This window comes from Phascolarctos cinereus, unplaced genomic scaffold (assembly GCF_003287225.1).
Source record: "Phascolarctos cinereus isolate Bilbo 61053 unplaced genomic scaffold, phaCin_HiC Scaffold_8;HRSCAF=390, whole genome shotgun sequence".
NCBI lineage: Eukaryota > Metazoa > Chordata > Mammalia > Diprotodontia > Phascolarctidae > Phascolarctos > Phascolarctos cinereus.
This window is the reverse complement of record NW_027556291.1, coordinates 27,444,822-27,462,294: the sequence shown is the minus strand read 5'-3', so window position 1 is coordinate 27,462,294 and position 17,473 is coordinate 27,444,822. Positions and strand designations below refer to the sequence as shown.

At 38.6% G+C, this 17,473-nt stretch overlaps 1 long non-coding RNA gene across 2 annotated transcripts; it reads left to right on the top strand.

Annotated features, from left to right (window-relative positions):
- Window positions 1–773: 773 nt before the first annotated feature.
- Window positions 774–14,568, top strand: LOC110199997 (uncharacterized). Of its 2 annotated transcripts, none has more exons than XR_002322141.2 (5): window positions 774–903; window positions 1,598–1,680; window positions 2,225–2,310; window positions 6,094–6,158; window positions 10,525–14,568. It is a non-coding gene; the product is annotated as an uncharacterized LOC110199997 (long non-coding RNA). The 2 variants fall into 2 exon arrangements; XR_002322142.2 differs by lacking the exon at window positions 774–903 and adding an exon at window positions 1,099–1,343.
- Window positions 14,569–17,473: the final 2,905 nt, after the last annotated feature.

Here is a 17,473-nt window from a genome sequence, read left to right as displayed (position 1 = left end):
TGGGCTGACTCAACACTCTTCCAAAGATCTCATGTTTATTAAGAAAGGTGCTAGGCAGTGAAGAGAGATGCCTCTCAGGCTGGTCTCCCAGTAAGTCAGACCTGAGGCGTCCAAAGACATCCTTTTTCTTCAAGGATAGATGCCTTCCTCTATAGAGGAAGATGGAGGGCATCCACTGTGAACTTATCTGTGTTACCTTGGGTGAGTCCCTTCCCCTCCTTAGGCCTCAGTTTCCTGCTCTGTAAAATAAGAGGGTTAGACCATGACCTACTGAGGTCTCTTCCAGCTCTAAATCTATGATCCTATGATCTAGTGATCCCTTCATAGTTTCTTCCCTCCACCTCAAAACAGTCTCCCAGTCTGGTATCCTTGGTTACAGTTCCTTGGAAACTGGAGATGTAGAGATTGCGAACCATAAAAATGGTAAAGTGGAAAGAGCCTTGGATCTGGAATCAAAGAATATGGGTTTGAATAAGGACTTTGCTACTCACTAAAGGGTATGACCTAAGGCAAGTCATGTAACCTTCCTTGGCCTCAGTTTCCCCCTCTGTAAAGCGAGGGGGCTAGACTAGAGAATCTCCGAGGTCCCATCCAACGACTCCCCAGCCGATGTCCAGCGGCTCTGGCCGCTCGCCCCCTTCTTCTTCACACCATTGCCCCTCCCCCTTCACGTTTGGAGCGCGCTCTTCCTCCCACCTCCCAACAAGCTACTTTTTCTTCCAGGGCCCCTCCTCCTCCTCGCCCGCAGCTGGTGGGCTCGACCAACGAGAAAGGGAGTCCTCCGGAGCGTCCTAGAGCGGAGCCGGAAGTGTCCTCGGAGGGAGAGAAGGGCGCGACGGCGGACTCGGTAGTCCGCGCCTCGCCCAGCCTCAGCCCAGGTGCCATTGTCCTTTCCCGCCTCAGGTGAGTCGGCTTTGGGGTGCGAGAGCTGCCTCTCCCTCTCCTCCCGGACGCATTCCCCCCTCTTCCCGGGCTTGGCTCCCCACCCCCGGAGCCCACGGAGACCCTCGGTCTCTTCCCTTGTCTCTCTGGCCCCCTCCTCCCCGCCCCCCCCCCCCCCCCCCCGCTGGCCTCCCCTAGCCCACGCCATGCGGCTTCCCCCCCCCCAACCCTTTGCGCGGTCCAGTCTCGCGCTTATCCCTCTCCCGCTCCGCTTCCCCGGCCTCCCTCCCCACTACAATTGCAGACCCCGCCCTTACTGCCATGAGAGCACCAGTTTGGCGGGAGCGGTGCTTCCTGGCGTGGAGGTAAGGCTGGACAAGTATATCGAGGCCCGATGTGGGGAGGGCCCTGACTGACGAGATTAAGGAGTTTAGAGTTTATTTCTCGCTGCGTGCTTTTGGGTAAGTTACTTAGTATCTCTTAGCCTCATTTTCTCACCTGTAAAGTGGGGAGAATAATACTTTGCAAAGTTTGAAAAATTAGATAGTAAACTGTAGAGGGCGGCGTTAATATGAGCTATAATTATTGTTATATGCCCTTCCTCATTCTCCCATTAAGGTCGATGGCCTATGTGATAGGGCTCCCTACCCAGAGTCTACCTTTATTCTTCTTTCGTTGCTCAATAAATCTCAGCCTTTGTATTTCCACTATTTAGGGGAACTTGAGGTCCTATTCATTTGCTTGGTCCTCTGGGTCCTGTCTTTTGTACGGCAAAGACTCATCTAATATATCTCTTTGGTAAGTTTGAATTTTGGTATGTCTTTATAAATATTAAAGTGCTATATAAATGTGGTCTTTAAAATTATTAACAAATGCAGTTTTACTGAGTACTCTATAGGGCTACAAAAGAAGTAGGAGATACTGGCCAATATTTATGATCTAGTTTGGGACAGTAGCAATTATATTTATCCAGATCATATATTCAGAGAACTTTAGAGGTAGAAGGGAGCCCAAAATTCATCTTGACCAGACTCTTTGTTTTTATGATTAAAGAAGCACATTCAGAGAGATTAGAGTTTTAGCGAAGGTCATACAGCAAATATTTGATGTAAGTAGGGGAGAAGGTATCTGTAGATAATAATACCTCTAAATAAAATTTAGTTGCCAGGTATCTTTGTGTGGAGGTAATGTTGTTAAAAGGCATTTACCTTAAATAGTTGAACAAAGCTTCCTTATGAAAATATTAGCTTTTGTCCCCACATTATAAAGCCCATTGGAATGGGATTAATTACACTGAAGCCCCTTTAAGATCTTAACGTTGCCTCTTAATTTGTCTACAAAGGGCTGAGTTCCAGGGACTGGCCTGAAGAATCCTTAATTAAAACAATTCCTTATGGTGGACAAAGGTGGACTCTGTAATTACAATAGGTAACTATAATTTACTTACTTGTACATGTTTTGTATAGTGAGTTTGTTGTCCTCTAAAAAGCTGACTGTGATATGAGTAGTAAACCATTACTGAGAGCTTATGGGGCACATGAAGGGTAGGTTTTGTGGTCCTAAAGTATTAGTCGATCAACATTTGTTAAGAATCTACCTTGTGTCTTGCATAGGAGCTGGGGATATAAATACAAGTCAGTTGGTCTCTAATCTCAAGGAGATTAGTATTAATAGTCTCATGATGTTCTGCCTTCCTTAACTAATCCCCCATGCCTGTGTTCAGAACACAATCGTTATAGTCCTTGTAGTTAAAAAACTGAAATCATTTTGAAAGCTTTTTAGAACCATTTTTATTTTGGTAGTTATAACTGTTAAAGGGTCTTCAGACTAGAATCTCATGTTTATACAGTTCATTTCAGCAAACACTTATTAAGCTCCTACTATGTACAAGGTACTGTGCTAGAGATAAAAAGGACCAGCATTTATCCAAAGAGTATTTACACAATTGAGTATGCTTCAATCAACTTACTTTTCCAATAGAAAATAAGAATTAGAATTGAAGCCATGTTAATTTAACTTTTCCTTATTTTTAAGTGTGTGTTTGGGGAGGGAGGCAGTCCTTTTAAAGCTCACTTTTTCTGTTTTACTAAGGAAATAACTCTTATCTTGTGAACTTTGGGGATATTGTCACCAAAGATTCTTTTGTCATGTTGCATCATAGGTTTAAATGGCATTAATATTGTGATCCCTCATCATATAACTTTCCCTGGCATCCTAAATTCTCTGACTTTGAATTCTGCCTCTGGGAATCATGTTTGTCACGTCAAATATCTTCATCGAATGCATCTATTTCATTACTTGAGTATTGGTATAAATGGATTTGGGAGGGTGAGGTGGATTTTTTGTTTTGTTATGCGTAGAAGTCTTGAATTAAACCTTATGGCACAGGCCAGCATTTTATTTTAGGGAAACTTAGCTTACCAACTTCCAGGACACCTAACTTAATGAATTCTGTGCCTGGTGCCATTTTTCTCCTCTCATCTCCTGCTTTCATAATTGGAGTCTTCAACATATTGGTATGCCCTCAAACACCATAACTTCCCAGTTTACTCATTTTCCATGACCTACTCCTTCATCCTACCTCAGTTACACATAGAAATGGTCATACGCTTGATTTTTCCATCATACTTAAGTGTTGCACTTCCATATTAATGAACTCTGAAATTCCTTTATTTGATCATCATCTTTTGTCATTCTGTCTTTCCCTTTGTCTTATAATCCCTAATCCTGTTCTTTATTCTCATTGTGACTACCAATCCCCCTACCCCTCTGTTCTTTCCTAGGCTTATTACTCCTACCCTGGCTACATTTTCCTACCTTCCAGATCTTGACCAGTTCAGCTCTTCACTATCTTCTACTTTTAGTCTTTGCCCCCTTTTTCTTATTACTAATCTTGCCCTGCCAATCTTCAATCTCAGATTACTCTCATTGTCCTTTGGCTTTGCTCCTATTTATGTGTTGCTGAAAGAAGCTAGAGAAAATCACAATTCTGCTGACTGTATCTACTAAAGATTTATATTACATAATTTCAACTGAGCCCTCACTGTGACAGAGCAATCCTTTTACACCTCCCTAATGGAGTCACTGTTCCACTCACCACAGTGGCTTTTCCATTCCAAACCTTTTTATTCTTCCTTAATCCTCTCACAGCTCCCCCTCCTTTAACTCTTTCAGCTGAGAATCTTGCCTCATTTCGTTGAAAAGCTTGAGGCCATTCACTGAGAGCTCCTTCTCCCCTCCCCTCCAGATGGTATCACCCAGATGCCTTCCTCCACTATTTACTCTTCACCCTGTCTCACATGAAGAGATGGACCTTCTCCTTGCCAAGATAGAACCCCTTTACATGCACCCTTGACCCCATCCTATGCTGTCTTTTCCAGCAAATTTCCCCCTCAGTTATCCTCCACTAATATTCTGTCTCTCCTTGTTTACTGGCTGCTTCCCTGATGCCTACAAACAAACCTGTGTCAACCCCCCATCCTTAAAAAACCCTCACTTAATCCATCCATCCCTGCTAGCTATTGCCCTATATCTCTTGTGGCTAAACTCCTTGAAAGCCATCTACAAGTGGTACCTTCACTTCTTCCTCATTCTGTTAACTTTCTACAGTCTGGCTTCCATCATCATTCAACTGAAATTGCTCTCATAGTTATCAATTATCCTTTTTTTAAAATCATTTATCTTTAAGTGCCAAAACTAATGCCTTTTTCTCAGTCCTCATCCTTCTTGGAATTTGTAGACTTTGACTGTCATCCTCTTCTTGATTATTTCTTCTCTGTAAGTTTTCATGAAACTTTTCTCACCTGGTTCTCTTACCTGACTAGACAGTCTCTTCAGTCCTTGCTGGATGTAACAGTCCCCAAGGGTTTGCCTTGGGTACTCTTTTCCCTCTCAATTATTTTGCTTAGTGATCTTCAGTGACCTCAGCTCCTATGGATTCACCTATCCTGTATATGCAGATAATTCTCAGATCTGTTTATCTGGCCTTATCTTCTCTCTTTACCTCCAAACTTGCATCTCCAACAGCCTTTTGAACATCTCAAACTGGATGACCTGTAGACATCTTAAACTCATTGTGTCCAAAATTAAACTCATTATCTTTTCTCCCAACCTTTTGTTCTTAACTTCTCTATTCCTGTTGAGGCCAGATTTGAACTCACAAAGATGAATCTTTCTGACTCCACGCCCTGTGCTCTATCCACTGCACTGCCTAGCTGCCTCGTTACACCTGGACTGTTATAATAGCCTGATGGTGGGTCTGCCTGCCTCAAGTCTCTCCCTGATACAGTCTGTCCTCCAGTTAGCTGCCAAAGTGATCTTCTGAAAACAGAGGACTGACCATGTCACAGTCTGGATCCGGCCCATTTTTCCAGGCTTGTTACACATTATTCTCCTTTATAAACTCCCACCTAAACAGTTGGCTTGCCTTGCCCTGCACATGAGTCTACCTCACCTTCATGCTCCTTCCTTACCATTACCTCAAAGAACTCCTAGCTTCTTTCAAAACTGAGCTCATTTGTGAACTCCCTACAGGAATCCTACCCTGATATTCCCCATTTGTTGGTGTCTTCATCCTGAAAATTATTTTCGTCGTACTTTGTATTTAATTTTCTATGTATGTGCTTTTTTTCTCCAATAGAACATAAGCCTCTTGAGGGCAGGGACAGTTTTGTTTTTGTCTTTGTATCGCCAACAACTTGCACAGTGCTGGGTACATAGTAGGTAGTAGGCTTGTTGAATGAATAAATCACGCTGGAGTGTCATTTCCCTCCCCAGTAATTGTTAAGTAAATATTCATTGAATTGTCTGAAAAGCTGTTAGTTCATTGAGGATTCTTTCCCTCCCTTTCAGGTGAGTTGATTTCTTTCTGTGGGGGCAGGTAGCATTGCTTCTTTCCTTTTTATTTATTTGTTTAACAATTTTTTTAAAAACCCAACTAGCATTCTTAACAAAAACAGAATATGGAATTATATCCTTTGATAAATCCATAAATAGGAATTAGTTACATTTTTATTGAAAAATAGTAATTTATTTTCTGTATCCATTTCCAGTTTATTTTCTGGCTGTGTATTTAGTTTTGTTGTCTTTTTTTTTTTTAATACAGCAGTAGTCATTGTGCATATTATTCTCTTAATTCTTCTATCCTTGCTTTTTATTCAGTTGTTGGAGCCTGTCCATATTTGTATTCTTCATAACTGTTATTTTTTACAGTGCAGTCATAGTCCATTACATTGCTATACCACAGTTTATTCATCTGTTTCCCGGTCGTTGGACATGTAAGTAGTTTCCAGTTTTTCACTATAACAAATGAGATTTATGAATATATTTGTATGGGTAGTTTGTTTTTCCTTTAAATAGCATCTTTTGGATATATTCCCAGCACTGGGATCACTTCATTGAGGGAGGGGTATGACTGATTTTGTAATGTTTACTGTGCTTATCTGGTAATGCTTACCAGATCAGTCACCTCAGATAAAGCTTGGATCAATTTATAATTTTACTAATAATGAAATAGAGTGCCTGTTTCCCCACAAACCCACCAACATAAATTTTGATGGTTTGGGGCAATTTTTTTTTCAAATTAAATTGGGTGTTATAAAGGAATGTCCTAAGTTATTTCATTTGTTATTTCTCTGACTTTTGGAGAGTTGAACAACTTTTCAAGTGGTTATTAATGGAGAAGTTGTTTCCCCCTTTGAGAACTGTATTTCTTATCCTTTGACCACGTCTCCATTGGGATAGTAGTTCTCTTATTTTTGTATAATTAGGTTTGTCAGTTTTCTCTCTTATACTTTCCACCACTTCATAGTAGATAAAATTTTTTTGTCTTTTCTACAATTGAGGTAAATTTGTTAGTCTTATATTTCTGTATCTACTATGATTTAAAAATCATTAGATCGTTGATCCAGGTGGTTTACTTTAGTATACGATGTGAGATATACCTCAAAATTAAATTTTTTTTTTCCATATTGCTATCCAGTTTTCTGAAGTATTTTTCATTGAATGATTGCTTTTTTTCTTTTGGGTTTATTAAGCACTTATGTATACTAGATTCTCCTTCTGAATTTTCTGTTTTTCCATTGATCTATTTTTTAATCAAATATCTATTTTGATTATTTGAAATCTAATAGGGCAAGTCCCATCTCAACCCCTGTACTTTCTCATAATATTCTTGTTTGAGTTTCTATAATGGGTTTTTAATGGATTTATCTAATTTTACAAAGTAACTCATTAGTATTTTGATTGGTATTGAATTAAATCTATGAATTAGTTTGGGAAATAGTTTATATTAGTTTATTTTAGCTTTACCTCTAACCATTTGCAGTTGATACCTGATTTAAGTTAAAATAGTTTCACTTTTGACTCTGTAAAGGTCTCTTGTGTTTTGGTAAGTTTGTGACCAAATATTTGATATATTTTATCATTATAGATGATGTTTGTTTTCCTGTCAACTTTTCCTCATTTTTATTGATGATGTAAAAATGCAGATCATTTTTATAGGTTTATCCTATATTCTGCTCACTTGCTACAGTTACTTATTACCTCCTTTTTTTTTGTTTGTTTAGTCTCTTGGATTTTTAAGAAACATAATTATGTCACTGGCAAATAGAGATTTTTAACCTTTTTTTTGCCACTTATCCCTTTTATTTTTTCATATTGTTCCTTTGATTACTTATATTTTTAAATGTTTTAAATCATTGCTACATTTTATCCAAGACTTTCTGCATCTATTGATAGTTTTTTTTTTTTAAATTTTTGGTTGATATGATTTCTTGTATTGATTTTTTTTTTTCTTACATTAAACCAACCTTGTATTCCAGGTATCCTACTTGGTCATAATAAATAATTTTAGCTGGGTAGGGGAGAAATATATTGATGCATTCTTTTTCCAGTATTTAATATTTTTGCGTCATTCATTAATGATGTTGGACGTTAATTTTCTTTTTCAGCCTTATCTTTGCCAGATTTGAGGATCAAAACGATAAATGCCTCATAAAAAGAACTAGGTTGCATGTAGTCTTTTTAATTAGTAGTAGTCTATGTAATGTGGGGGTGGTTTGGTTTTTGAAGCTGTGGGACGATTCACTGTGACTTGGTTTGGGACTCATATCTTTTGGGGGAATGGGGAAATACAGCTCCTTAATAGTCTGCCTCATTTCTCTTTCCAAAATCAGTTTATTTAGATTATTTTTTCTGTTGTCAGTTTGGACATTTTATACTTTTATAGATACTCATCCATTTTTCTTCATGGCTCATGAAAGGATTTATTAGTATAAAGATATCCATGGTAGTCTTCAATAATTTTCTTAATTTATTTTTTGCATTTGTTGTGATCTTTCCTTTCCCATATCTAATTTTGATAATTTGATGTTCTTATTTCTTTTTTTAAAAAATTCTCACTAATTGTTTATCAGTTTTGATAATTTTTTTTTAAAGAAAAATAGCCCTTAGTTTTATCATTTTGCTTATGTCATTTTCCATTTTATTAATCTCTGTCCTGATTGTGATGATTTCTCTTTTCCTTTGGTGTGTTGCTTTGTTCCTTTTCTAAATATTTTCATTTTCTCTCTCTCTTTATATATAGTGTGTTAAAAATTTGCATCTGAACATTGACTTGACAATATCCCATAGATTGTGGAATGTTGTCCATAGCTTTGAGGTATCTGTTTTAAAACTTCCTCTTTCACCCTGGATTTATTTAATAAAGAGGTTGATTCAATGCATTATGAGAAGTAAATATAATATATATAATTTTTGCCTTCCAAAATTTACTTTTATGACTCATCTTAATAGCAATTCTTAACTTTTCCCATTAACTTTTCTTTGTAAAACTATTAAATCCATTGTTCAGCTCTATCATCTTATTTATCTTCTGGTTTGATTTATCAAATTCTGATACTAAGGTATTGAAATCTCCTAATGCTATTTATTTCTTACTACTTATTGCAAGACTGCCAGCCTTTCTTTCTAAACGTCTATTGTGTTTAGTGTATACATATTTAAATTTTATATTCTCTGATTTTGGATAATTTGAGGCATAATATAGTTTCCTTATTTGTCTCTTTTAATGCTTTCTGGTTTGAATTCAACTTTGTTGGGATTCATCAATCTTGTTTTTCTTGATTTAGATATAGCATTGACAAAATTTGGTCTAACTTTTAAAGTTTTTCAAATCTTTACTAAATGTTGAATTCTCCTTTTTGACCATTTTGTAGCCCATTTTGTTTTTCGCAGAAAGTTCTGTATATTTATGTTAAATATGACAGTTAAATTTGACTTCTGTCATTCTTTGATAGTTCTGTTACTTGTTTGTCAGAAAGGCATATCAGCTTCGCTTATTTCTGTTAATAAACCAAGCAACAAACAATACCTAATAGGATTCCTCTATTATGCTATTATTATTATTATTATTCCCTCGCAAAGATTTTAGCTTCACTTTGTTGATTGCTATGCTTTCCGTCTTCTCCCTTTTTTCCTCCCTCCTTTTTTATCTGGGCCACAGGACTCCCTTTTGTGACATGCAGTAATTTAGGAAACACACTAGTTTTATAATTGTTTGAGTAGTTAATTTTGGTTTCACAGTAAATATTCTTAGTACTTGCTACTTAAGCTTTGAAGGCTTCTGTTCTGGTGAAGGCTCTGTTGAAATACCTACATAATCCAAAATTCTTTAGAATTGCTTTCCTTCTTAAATGTCCATCTCTTTCCTTTAGACTGTTTACTTAGAATTTCTGGGAAATTTAATCTGGGCTATCGCCCATGGTTTTTAATTTTATATGTGTTGTATACTTTTCTGTTCATTCCTGGATCTTTTAGAAAAATCTAGTGAGTGCTTAATTGTTGTGTTTTTGATAGCTGGTGGCTGCCTTTGGCTGGCTTATAGTGAAGTTTAGAGATTAATGTGCTTAGGAGAGTTGAGTTTTCTGCTTTTCCTTAATTATGTGGATCCTTCCTATTTCCAGTGTCACTTGTTTTTCTTGAACAGAACAGTTACTTGTAAATACACGAGTAAGACTCTTTAATGTTTTACGGGAGCCCAGAGATTCTGAGGTTGCTTGTTCCTGAATTGTCATGCTATACAGTTTCCTGATGTCTTCCTGGTTCAGTTATTTTCTGGGCTTGTTTTTTCTGCTTTCACTGCTACATTGTCTTCCATTTGGTCTTCAATTTGCTTTTAATTTTAAAAATTGATGTTTTCAGACTATAATCAGTCTTTATAGGTGGAGTTTGAGGTTTCTTTCCCTCATTTTTTCAGTTTTTCTAAGTTTTTTTAGGTTTGTCGACATTTTTTAATTCTTCTGGTTTTCTTGCTTATTCTTCCCTAAATTCTTTGCGTGCATCCGTTTTGAAGATCTCAGGGTTCTTTGCACTGTTTCTCTTTCTGCCTACATTTCTTGGTACATTTATCCTTACTTCCCTTATTCTATAATATTTTTGTGTATTATATTGGAGCCCTTTGGTTTGCTCATTGTCTTTTTGGTGTGCTTTAATTTTGTGTGAATTTTGAATGATATGGTTTCTTTGGGACATTCTGTTGTTAGTTTTTCAGGGGAATCGTGAGGAGCCTGGCTCCCTTGTACTCTCTCACTGCTCCATCTTCTCAGAAGTCCCCCCATTGGTGTTTTCTATTTATCATTTCAGATGACAGGACTGAAACTGAGAGCATGGAGTCTGTTCCGAAGTGGGAAATTTCTGAAGAAGTCCAATCACAGGGCATATTATCATCAGGATTCCCAAGGAACATTCTCATGGGTCCCAACTGTGGACAAGCCTCTGGCAGTGATTGTAGGTTAGAGACACAGCCTAAAAAGCCACTGCGACACAGTCTCTCGTTATCTTTCTCAGGAAAAAGGTTTCAGGCATATAACATTTAGCAGAAGAGTGTCCTCACTGGGGAGAGAGGCTGTGTATGTTATCGAATGTGAGACAATTTTAAAACCCTCTTACATAAGAGAGATCCTGTAGAAGGGAGTGCCCAGGAATATGGTTTATATGACCACAGCTTCAAGCAGGATGCAGTTTTTAAGATGACAGAGAGAAACTCTATGAAACGAATCTGGGGAGAAAAAAAACCAAACAACCTCCTACAAAGTTAAATCAGAACTTATTCATCATCAGGAAATACATAGGACAGAGAAACCTATTGAGTGTAATGAATGTGAGAAAGGACCGACTCAAACCATATCAGAACCCCAGAAAATTCATACTAAAAAGAGACCTTGTGACTCTAAAGACTAGAAGAGTCTCCAGCAGGAGCTCATCTGACGTTAAACATCAGAGAATCTACAGTGAAATTAAATCCTAGAAATTTAATGAGTGTGGAGAAACCTTTAGCAGTAGCGTTTTGAATACGAGAGAATTGAATTGACAGTGGAGAGAAACTCTGTGAAGATAATGGATGTGGGAAAGCCTTCTATCAATTCAAACCTCATTAGATATCAGAATTTACATGGAGCCCCGTGAATGTAAATAATGTGGGAAGCTCTTCAAGTAGAGTTCAGCATGCCTTGATCAGAAAATTCAAGCTAGATTGACTTTCTGTGTAATGAATATGGGAAAGCCTTCATGGAGCACATCTTGATTGCACTTAAGATAAGTCATATTTGAGAAATATCCTATGAAGGGAAAGAATGTTGGAAAATCTTCAGGTAGATCTTTGATGCTATTAAATATCAGAGTGGAAAGAAACCCTTATGAATGTAAACAGTGTGTTTAAGGCTTCAACTAGAGCTTGGACCTCATTCAGCATCAGAAAATTCAAACCTGATATTTGAACCTTTGAATGCAATTAATATAGGAATGAGATCTACAGATTTGTTGCATCTCAAAGTATCCAGACTAGCACTAGATTTTATAAAACTTTGAAATTAAAGACCCTGATATTGCCAGGGTAAAAGACTAGAACCTACTACGAGTTTCTTTCTTGAATCAACTGCTCTCCCTAAGCACTCTTACCACAGTGAGCCCTGTAGAAGCTGCCTTCCCTGCATATTATCAAGTTGATGACCTCGAACATATGAAACAACCCTTTCAAGCCTCTTGAAGAAGTCATACCCCCATCAGCTTAGCTCTTACCTATTGACCACCTCTCTTTTTAGTCTGACCTGCCTTGTTCTTTTTCCCAACAACAACAACAACAAGAACAACAACAAAGCACCAGGTTTGGACCCGTGCTCCACCCACATCCACAGAGGCTCCTCCTAGCTCAAGCCAAGGATGGGGAAGGGTGTCACAATGTTGGGAAAACTTTTGACTCAGTATCTTTGATTATCAACTTTGTGCTATTGCTGTCTTGGGTTTGGGGTAGTGCCTATCTATGCGTGCCTTTTGGGATGTTTGGGAGTTGGGCAAGTTTTATGAGATTGTTTAGATACCTGTTACTGCAGTTTTGTGTTCCATCTTGTGTTTTGGCAAAGGTTTGTGTAGACCTTCCTTAACGTAGATCTAAGCCCTCACCTTTTACTAAGAAAAGATACTTTATTTTCTTGTTTTCTTGGGTGATCAGAAACTAGAGGGCAAGGGATCAAGGAAGGGGAGGGAGCTTTGAATTTGGAAAGTTTACTGGCACTGGAATGACAATATGGATGTATTTAATGCTGGAAGTTCAGGACAATCAGGGTTGAACCCCTGTGCCCTGTATAGGTGGGGCACACCCTAGCTTGAGAAACCCTAGATTGAGTTGGTAGCTATACGAGCGACATGTATCCATATATACATGTGTATGTGGATATATGTATATATAGATACACCTGTATATATGTGTGTGTGTGTGTGTGTGTGTGAATATATATGTATATATACACACACATATATATGTGTGTGTATATATATGTGTATATATATATATATATATTTTTTTTTTTAAAATATATATATATATGCGCCCAATCTCTGAACTTTTCATTTTTGACCTGTGGGACCAGATAAATTTTACAGAGCCTAGAACTACCTGTCTGTATTAAGTCATGTATATAAGGGCCTTGCAGACTCAGCCCTGTTGGTTGGTGGAAAATGCACCTCTACAGGACCAAGTATGCTAACTGTCTGGGCAATGCACCACATTGAAAGCACATCTCCGGGACGCATGGACCCTACTCACATGTTCTCAAGGATCGAATGCTGGATCACTACTCTCTCAAAATTTGATCCTACCATAAAATTGTTACCTAGGTTTTTTGCCCTGACCTTACTGTTCATGGAGTTGTATCTGTCCGGTGGGTTTTTTGAATAGATCTTCTCTGGATGTGCTGTCATTACCATGATATAGGGCTTTCTAATTATTCCAGGCTACAGCCCAGTATTGGACTTCTTTGCAGCTAGAAAAGTAAAAGTCAGATAAACTCGCAAAGACCTACAGCAGAAGGAGGCTGCTAATTGCTGAGTCCTGCATCCGTGCTGAGGCCCTAAAACTATTTTAGACCTTCCAGCCTCTTCAACTTATGTACCCGAGATCTCAATTATAAGAAGTTAAGGTCGTCCACCAAGTAGGGTTCTCAGAGACCTGAATGGGAATAGCCTGGTTCAGTTTCAGTTTTCAGAGACTAATAAATCAGTACCTCCAAATTGAAAGGCAAATACAATCCTTGGTGGAATTCTCTCCCTAGATTGTATTGGCCCATCACTCTTAGCTTAGTTTTGCATCTAGACAGGGCCAGACTATTGTATCTAGGCTTGAACAACTCCCACGTTACCTAAGCAGAGAAGAAACCTGTAGCTGGTCAATTTGTGTCTGTATTGTGACTGCATCTGCCATTATATTTAAACCTTTCTGTAAAAATACCCTGTTCCATAAGCAGAGGAAACCCCTATCATGGCAGTCTAAGCTAGCTGAGTCCTCTGTAAGTAAGCTCCTGTATATCACTTGCAGTTGTTAGTAAGCTTCTATGTGCAAGGCTGGCAGTCCTGATAGCTTTGAGTACTGGTAGACTCGATGTTACTCAAAGTTGGGGATTGGCATTACATGCCCCCTGCCCTCAAATGGGGGCAAGAAATTGTAAGGTTGAATTAAAAAAAAAATCTTTGTATCTGCCCATGGGGTCCAGGCTAGGTAGGGAGGTGACTTGGGAGAGCTGAGTGGACCAGAAGTCAGAGTGAAGGTGAAAATTAGATTTGGAGTCAGCAAATGGAAATGTTAGGAGGTAGGAAATTGCAAATAGGAATTTTTCAGAGAAGGAACAGGGGGATGCCAGGCAGTGATGGAAATGAAATGCAGATAAATAGTAGAGTTGAAGAGATTAAGGAACTTGGAGGACAGAGTTTTAGAGGGCTATCAGTATGGATTCAGCAGTTACTGAGGATGAAGAGGAAGACAGCCATTTGTTGAGATCATTGAGCAGGATTGGCAAATATCCTGGAAATGAATAGATTGTGTTTTCGTAGTGTGAACTTGAAGTTGCTGAGTGTAGGTTTCTTTGACTAATGAAAGTATTTGTGTTTGCTTTTTTAATTGCCCTTTGGTATTTTTGAAATTTTGTTTTAGGAGGGTACAAAATGTTTTTCTGAACTTAGATTTTTTTCATTATATTAAATGTAGGCTTTGGCATCTCTGATTTGTCATATGTCTTGTTTATTATTGTGATTTACTTTCCTAATAGTACAAAAAATACGTTTGTTAAACCATGCATTTAAAGATGATACCACTCTTTTCTTCATTGTGCTGCAAAAATAAATTTGCTGCCAATGTCATTCTGAATGTAATTTGTTTCAATTTTCTGTCTTGAATTTCTTTAGGTCCTGTTCTCCTATGGAACAACTTGTGCCCAGCAGGGGATATGTCTTTATCACTTTTATTATTTAGGTCCTTTTTTCCACCAGTTGTAAAACTGTTCAACATTTGATTCACCAAAATGTATTAATTGCCTAAGGCACTGTGCTAGGTAGGTAGTGAAGATACGGAGGTGGAAAAATGACAGAGTGTCTGCTATCAAGGAGCATGCGTTCTATATGTACACAAACAAGTGTGGTATAATATGTAAGGTATAATGTAATAAAAGCAGAGAACAAGATTGAGATTAAGCTCTGTGAAATAGGAAGGGGAGAACACTCTACGTTTGGGGGTTCATGGGGAATAGGTTGGGGCCTCAGGTAAGATCTTTTTCTTTTGCCCCCCTCCCCCTTTTCTGGTGAGGAATCAGAGGGCTTCCTGTATGAGGTGGTAACTAAGTTGGGCCTTGAAGGATGAGAAGCACTTCAGCAGGCAGAGATCTAATGAACGTGGCCTCTAGGTGTGGTGGATGGCCTTTGAGAAGGCACAGAGACAGGAATAAACAAGAAGAGACTGGGGAATATCTTGTAGTCCAGTTTGGCTGGAAAGGTAAGGCTGTGCCAGGCTGAGAAGTATATGTTTTGTCCAAAGGGCAGTATGAAGACACTGAAAGTGTTTTTTGTAGGGGAGTGACGTCAGACCTGTGCCTTAGAAAGTTTCTGGCAGCTGTAGAAAGGATGATTTGAAGAGGAAAGAAATATGGGGGAAAACGGAATGAGATTCCAGTCATTCAAGTGGTAGGAGATAAGTCTGAATTAAGGCAGTAGCTTTGTAGATAGAAGGAAAGGGATAGACTGAAGAGATTTATGGATGTAGAATTAATAGGACTAAGCAGTTGATTAGCTCTACAGAGAGAGGGAAGACTGAGAGAAAACATTTTGACTCTCGATGACTTCAAAGGATGGTAGTACTTTTATTATAGAAATGGGCTTATGTGAGATGTTGAGCTCCATTTTCAGTTTCTTGAGTTTGAGTTTCTAGCAGGACATCCACGTGGTGATGTTTGGCATGTAGATTGCAGTTGTTGCACCCCAGCAGCTCGTTATATGTAGATTTACGACTTGCCTGTTAAGATAGTTGAAGCTGTAGGAGTACATGAGATTAGCAAAGGGAGGAGGAAGAACAACCAACAAAGGAGAGTAAAAAGCAATGGTCATTTGGAAGAAGAACCTGGAAAGAGCAGTATCATGACAACTAGAAGGAGAAAATTTCGAAAAGGATGGAGGTTGACATTGGTTATAGAAAGGTTAAGGAGGATTGCTGACTAAAAGAAGGACGGTTGGATTTGGAAATTGAGGCTATTGGTGATCTCAGAGAGGAATTCTTTAGAGTGTTGTGAATAGAATCCAGATCACAAGGGGTTAAGGAATGGATGGTGAGTGAGTAATGCACTACTTTTTCTAGAACTTTAGTAATTAGGGGAGGAGAGATACAGGCAATGGTCTGAGGAGGTAGTAGAGTCAAGAACCTTGTTTGCTTTCTTTTAGGTGAAAGTTTGTAGGCAGAAGGAAAGGAGCCATAAAGGGAGAGATTTAAGCATGAGAAGAAGAAAAAATTACTGCCAGAGGAAGGTCCTGGAAAATGCTGAATGGATGGCATGGAATCAAGAGGGCCACTTAATCCTGGGACTGGCGGGAAAGTGGAAAGGATGAAGGAGGAAATAAAGAGATTTTGAGATATGGAGAAAGACAATGAGAGCTCATGACTGGTGGCTTCAATCTAATAGAAAAATAGAAGTCAAAGTGACCTGTTGATAGGATGGAAAGACAAATTTGGCCACAGTGTGATAGGGAGACAGGAGTAAAAGAATTGTCATGTACTGCTGAGTTCTCAGATAAAGTAGCAGGAATTTCTAGGGAAATCAGCTTAGTTTTGGGACTTCCTCTGAGAGTGATCACTGTTGCATTTGAAAAAGTAGAGAAAGAGGTAATATGGTGATAAAGTGGGATTAAGCCTCATCAGCGTGGGAATAATGGAAGGTGAGGGGATTCGAAAGTGGAAACAATGCATTTTGAAATGACTGACTATAGGATCAAGACAGAAGGGAGCAAATCGAATCCAGAACAGAGGTAAGAGCAAGAAACTAGAGATCATGAGGATGAAGAGAACCTTAAGCAGGAGTAAGATAATGGAGGACTTGGGAATTTCAGAGTTCAGCATCATGGAGGTGAAGCAGTTTCAGGTAATGGTAAGGTTTAAGCTGTGACCACTTTTCTAAGTGACTGAGATGAGTGGAGATGGGTGTTAGGAATTGAATTCAGTTGATTTTGATGAACCAAGATGACAGGGTGGTTGCAGTCAACAAAAATCCCGAAGCCATTGAGTATGGTGTCAGGGGTTGGGATGGAAAGAAGTAAGCCAGGTACTAAAGTTTTCCAGGAAGGTGAGAGAGTATCCTAGAGATCTGAAGAGGGTAGCAACAAGGCTTAGGGAGAGGTTAATAAAATTAGATGCCTTGTACTCTGAAGGAGTAAAGGATGTTGAGTGATGGTGGAAGAGCAAGGATGTGAAGGTAGCAGGTTTAAAAAATTCAGGTCAGCAAAGAGTGTGCCAATACATGACGTGCTGATTGATGGCTGGGGCTTGTAACTCAGTGAGGTTGCCATCAAAAGAGGATGAAGCCAGCTTTCAATTAGTGCTAGTAGGTAGGAGAAATGGAGGAGATTGAGAATATTTGTTAACAGGAAAGAGGGTTTTCCAAGAGGGTGGAGAGGTGAGGATCATGAATGAGAGATGTGAATTTTAGATAAGATACAGTCCCTGTACCAGTCTAGGTAATAGAAATAGTTAAAAAATATTACATGAGAAGTACAAAACAATGCAGAA